The sequence below is a fragment of the Pundamilia nyererei genome, unplaced genomic scaffold (genome assembly GCF_000239375.1).
Source record: "Pundamilia nyererei isolate P.nyererei 1_Seehausen unplaced genomic scaffold, PunNye1.0 scaffold00099, whole genome shotgun sequence".
NCBI lineage: Eukaryota > Metazoa > Chordata > Actinopteri > Cichliformes > Cichlidae > Pundamilia > Pundamilia nyererei.
The window spans coordinates 361,150-367,149 of record NW_005187500.1 but is presented as its reverse complement, the minus strand read 5'-3'; positions in this window follow the sequence as shown (position 1 = coordinate 367,149).

Below are 6,000 nucleotides of genomic sequence, written 5' to 3'. Positions count from 1 at the left end.
GAAAATCAACATTTTAAGAAAGAAGATCATTTTGAATTTGAAAGTTGGTCCGGGGAGATGTTTACTGCTGCGTAGCGTCCCCTCTTCTTTTAACCACAGCCTGCAAACATCTGGCAGCTGAGGAGACCAGCTGCTGGGCTTCAAGGACAGTAATGCTGATTCCTCCACGGTGATGTGGGATTAAAGATGCTCAACCAGGTCTCCTCTCTGGGTTAGCAGGCAGGTCAGCACCACGCTGTTGTGTAGATGGGAGCACATGTTGCTCTAAAACCTGCCTGTACCTTTGAACTGTGTTTGCAGACTTCCAGAAGTGCTTCTGAGCCCATGCAGCGATTTGCAGGACCGAATCATGACTGTTTTACAGAATCATGCAGTTCAGCCTGATCGCGGTCGTCCAGTATTGACTTTCAGCCTTGTCCCTCACACACCGATATTTCTCCAGGTGCGCTGAATCATCGTGCACTGTAGATGATGAGATAGTTACAGGATTCATAATTGTTCCAGAAACAGAAAACAGTTTGTACAGACTGATGAACCTCTGCCCATCGTCACGTCTGAGAAACTCCTTTCAGTTTCCTGCTTTTGTTCCTCCTTCCCACGTTGCTAACATCAAAATCAGCTGTTACTTTACAGAAAAGGGTTCACTCTCTCAGATCAGACGTTTGACACGTTTGTTATTCTCATTAAAGTCTGAAAGTCATCACATTCTGTTTTTATTCACATTTCGCTTCTGCAATCGAAACTATTGTATGAGCTTAGTCCTTTGATTCTTGTTGCTGCTTTCTGTGAACCATCTCTGCTTGTAAATGAATCCACTTACTGTGCTATAGACCCATCATTAGCCCGCCTGCTACATCATTCAGCAGCAGCGTATTTTGTAAACCTTATAATAAAATGTCACCTGGCTTTGTTCACCAAAGGATGAGTCAGATCGAAGGCATTTAAACGATTTTATTTTGAAATAAACCTACATCCTATCTAGTTCCACACGCCTCATCTTTGCTTACAAAGACTTGATTTTCATCACAGCGAGAGAAGGCAGGAGCTGATCCGTGAATGAACCACTGTATTGTTCAGGTGCAGTGAGGCAGGGCCCTGTAAGACTGTTCCCAAAGTAATTTTGCAGCCCCGAGATTGGTTTACAGACACGCTGACACATCACAGGTCTCCATCCGTGCTGTGCATTCTGTAGAAAAGAGATATATATATATTTAACTTCCCGGGAAGTGAGGACACCTTCACCAAAAGGTCATCTCTGCACAGATGCTTATTAGAAAGGGCAGCTCCCTCACATGACTGCTAATGGCGCCAGTGGACGGGTCTATGACAAGGCTGTACAAGCACAAGGAGTAAGTACACGCTGCTTTTGTGACAAAAGAAGACTTGAGACGTTGTCTGGGAGGCCTTTAATTAGGCTAAACCACAGTTAGACCTCACTGTCTGATTCGACGTCAGGAGTCCGAGCGAGCTCCAAGTGGAGATTTAGTGTTGGCGAACGACCCAAAGAAACCAACACCCTTTCCCACAGTCAGACAAATATGTACCCCAAAGTCCGATGTTCTGGTCTCAAAGTCAACACACCTATTCATGTACAGCAGGCAGGAAACACAGGGGCGTAGACAGGAAAAGGGACCATTCTAGCAGCGCTGGAATTTCCATCTGCACTTTGCCCACTTACACTCACAGAGGACGACACACGGGGCAAGTTCAGGTTCACAGCCTCCAAACTGTCGGCACATCCATTTCATACAAATACAGAAAGATCATCAGAATAAGTTCACTGCTGTAGAAATACATAAAAATCCTGTTTGTCATTCTGTTTGTTTCTTTGCTGGTTTTCTGTGAACCTCACAGAGCTTTGATCTCCAAACTTTAAGTTCGTCTTTGCAGTCGAACGCTGTAAGAAGCATCATATTATTAGAGCATTGATGAATGCCAACAAGTTGAAAACACAAAGAGCTTTCAATAAAGACCTGAAATAGTTTCTGTGAATGAAATCTAAGACACGGCGGCGTGGCGGCACGGCGGCGTGGGTTCTCCCCCGGTCCTCCGCCTTCCTCCCACAGAGACACCAGTTAGTGGCTTTAGGTTCATTGGAAACTCTAAATTGCCCACAGGTTTGAATGTGAGCGTGAATGGTTGTCTGTGTGACACCCCTGTGACAGACTGGCGCCCTGTCCAGGCTGGACCCCGCCTTTCGCCCTCAGACAGCTGCGATAGGCTCCGGCCCCCGCGACCCTGACCAGGATAAGCGGAAGAGAACGGATGGATGGAAAAAGTGGAATCTTGGCAGTCACTCGAATCAGGACACGATAGGTTTGCTGTGGGGACGATCACTATCATATTTGATTCATCTTAGACTCTGTTGAATATGACGACTCGTTCTGCAAGACACGTGGCCTTTCTGACATCGGATGCCACAAATGTCCCTGCTTAACTGGAATAAGGAACAGCCGACAAAAATAACAGATGTTACTATATGTGAAGCAAAGTGTGTGTTTTCCACAAAACGGTCGACTGCATAGAGCAGTCAGGTCTGATGATTAAGACTAAAATAAAGCTTCGAATAAAAAAAGGAAAGAAAGCAGATCTTTCATCTCAAATGGAGCCGAGAGTTTTTATCAGAATACGTAAACCACAGCTGTTTACAGTCTATCGCCTCTGTGAGTCTCTCACTTCCCTCTGCCGACCACCCGCCGTCCTGACCCGGCTCACGCTGCCGAGGCACGGTCACCTTCATCCAAACACGATGACATCGTCATCCTGGATGTATCTGCGAGGCTGTCAAAGACAATATGTTTGCTTTTGAGCACTGAATCCGACTCTGCTCATCAGTTCACATGTTACATGTTCCTCACTTCACCATTTCTGTGTGTCGCAGATGCTTCTTCTAACATTACAGGACAGGAGGAGCTGCGAGTACAAAAGGATTAAAAACTACAAATAACTCTGTGATGTTTGAGCATCTGAGGCAAAAACAGCTGACTGCTCCATCACAAGTTCACTTAAGGCAGAGAGCTGTTCAGTTTTCATCCGCTGTCACTGTAAAGGCTCCGTGACTAACAGAAGAAGAAGTAAATGCAGTGTATTTATGTGACAGTCATATCCAACATCATCGTGCTTTTCTGCTATGACACAGGAAACAGAGATGGAGGGTTTTAAACTCTTTGTGCCAGAAATACACCGACTGCTCTGTAAGTGACACGTCAGTGTTGTCATTTTGAAACCCTAAACTTTATTTGTTTTAGTTTCTGACACTTTGATCCAGTTTGCTGAACAAAGCAGTGATGAGCCTAATATTCCCTCCACAACTTTAAAAGGAGTAAACGAGCGTTTTACAGCAGCATTGTCACAGCCCTGTTTAAATGAGACACAACCAGGTTTGTTCATCTATTAACAAATATGTGTTTGTTTAATAATCATGTGAGGATTTCCATCCTGCACTGTGCTTGCAGTGGGAAGCTGTTACTGTGCGGTGTGATGGTGGACTTTGTTTCCTTTCAGACTGAGAACATTTCTGATCACGTTAAAGGAGCAGATAAGTCTTCCTATTCTTTCAGATTATGACTCTCAGATACTGTTTATCTGCAGAGGAAGAGCCCTCCATTTCTTCTGTGTCCTCTCTGTAGTTTCCTACATTTTTATGAATACACTGCACACGAAATGCCCGACTCTCAGCTTGCACCTACAAGAATCACATCGTTGGTGCAAAAACACTGTTTTCATTCCACAGAAAGAAACAGGAGCAAATGATGTGTTTCTGCAACAGGCTGCCCAAAGCCCCATTTTTAAATCGGCTAAAATAAGCTGTATGAACATGTTATTAGTTCAATTCAATTCAATTTTATTTATATAGACAAAAGTCGCCTCAAGGCGCGTTATTATTAGAATTCATCCCGTCTCCAACAAATCCCATAAAAGTCCAGCCAACAGCCTGGAGTTCATCCTGGCTCTGTGTCTGAGGTTGTGTTCAAGGATGTTTTGACCTGACCTGCAGAACTATCACCTACTGGCTGACGTGTAGCTGCTTCCTACAGACCCACACCGTCACATTTTATAAGATATTTTTGAACAGATGTGCAGAATCGATCTTTGAGGTAAAGCATACAGCAAAATTAAATGATCGAAGTTAAACTTGGAAGTGTGGTTTATTGTTTAACGTGTGAAATTATTATTTGCTAACTTTTAAGACCTGCACATTGGTTGGCTGGCTTGAGCGTTGCTCTTCCTCTCCTCTACTTTGGACTTCATGGATGTCTTTAGCCCCGTGGAGCCGGCTGACCTTCAGCTGTCAGAGTCTGCATTAATGCATATCTCTGCATGTGTTATTATGCGATTAAAGAAGCTGACACATGTTCGAGGGAAAACACGAGGTGCCCTCCTGCCCTCATGGAATGAATAAGAGATGTCGGTGGGCTCAGCAACGTCAGTGAAGGAGTAAATGATTCAGGAACACGTGTCAAGAACATGGCAGGAAGTGGCCATGCTTGCTGTCTTTGGAGCAGACGTCATTACCCCACAGCCAGCTATGATGATCGCTCCTCGCTTCCCCCCGGGCCTTGAGACTGTAACTTCATCTCAAACTGTGTCAGTGACGTCCCCGCTGGGATGAGGGATTAATTTGATTTGCATGCTTACTAACAAGGATGAAATGCAAATTGACAATGAAACAGTGTTACTGCAGTGTGCTTGTTAAGCACCACAGTGGGTTCAGTGTCACGGGTGAAGCAAGTGTGAGTTATGAATACCAGAGTTTTCTGAATTAAACATGAGCTTATGCTTGGCCTGCAAAGACTGGATGATGGTGCTATTTTTAATCCCACGATTCCATATTTAGAGCTGATGTTTCCACTGCAGCGTGAACTGAGGCTATTTATGCACACGCCCATGTGTGTGGGTAGCATCTGCATTCATCGCTCCCACACAAGAAGCAGAGGTGTGGAAGCAGCTTTGTGAATGATTTGTGTGTGGAGAAGTGAGAAAGTGACGACCACAGTGTGGAGGAAGGCAAATTACACGGAGTATCTCTACACACACAAACAGGTGCATGCAAACGAGATGACAGAGTAAATCGCTCACACCTGCAGTACCACACCTCTTCTACTTTAAACGGGGTCAGACACCAAATGAGAGGATATCTGCTGCTTTGTGTAGTCAAATGAAACATGTTTGATGTAAGGAACATATTACACATATAGCTGATGTGCACATCCCTGGCTGGATCAGCCATGCTGCAGTATACCTACAATACCCACAGTCCCATTTGTCAAGCTGGTCGACCCTTTAGGAACAGCAGCCGCTGGTCTGGCTCTTGACTGAATGGCTGCTCTGAATGTTTGTACAGATATCAGATGAAAATAAACGAATCCTGATGACGACCTTCTGACTTTCCCTTTAGCCCTCTCAGGCTCAAATTAGACTTTTTGTTGCTAATGCACAACCAAGTCCTGCAGTGGTACTTCTGAGTAAACAAAACTCATAAAATATGTATGTGGGGTGATCAGGTTGTTAGTTATAAACTGTTGTAAATCTGCAACGCCTGCCTGGAGAGGGTTAACACTGGAAAATATAGAAATTCAGTTTTCCTAACGTTTTCTCTATGATCACATTTCTGCAAAGCAAATGATTTCCATCAGACTCAGTGTTCCCAGATGCTAACAGCTAATCCATATATGTCAGAATACAAACAGGTTACACTTTTCCAGTTGTTTCAGCACGATGTCATTACAGTTACAGTGGCTTTTGTAGTGTTACCGATGGCTGAATTTCCACCCATCAGGTTGGTTTTTCATATTTTGCATGAAATTTGTGAATGTCTAAAAATCAAAGTCCATATTTGAATAAAAAATAATCCTTCATTTTTACCTGTATGCTACCAAACTGACATAAGTCATTCTTATAGCCCAACATTAGTCCTGCCCAGCGTTTAGCTGCATTATAGATGCACAGCTGAGCCCAGCTTCCTGTCTTTGCTGTGGGCTCACACTTTCCTCGGCTCTT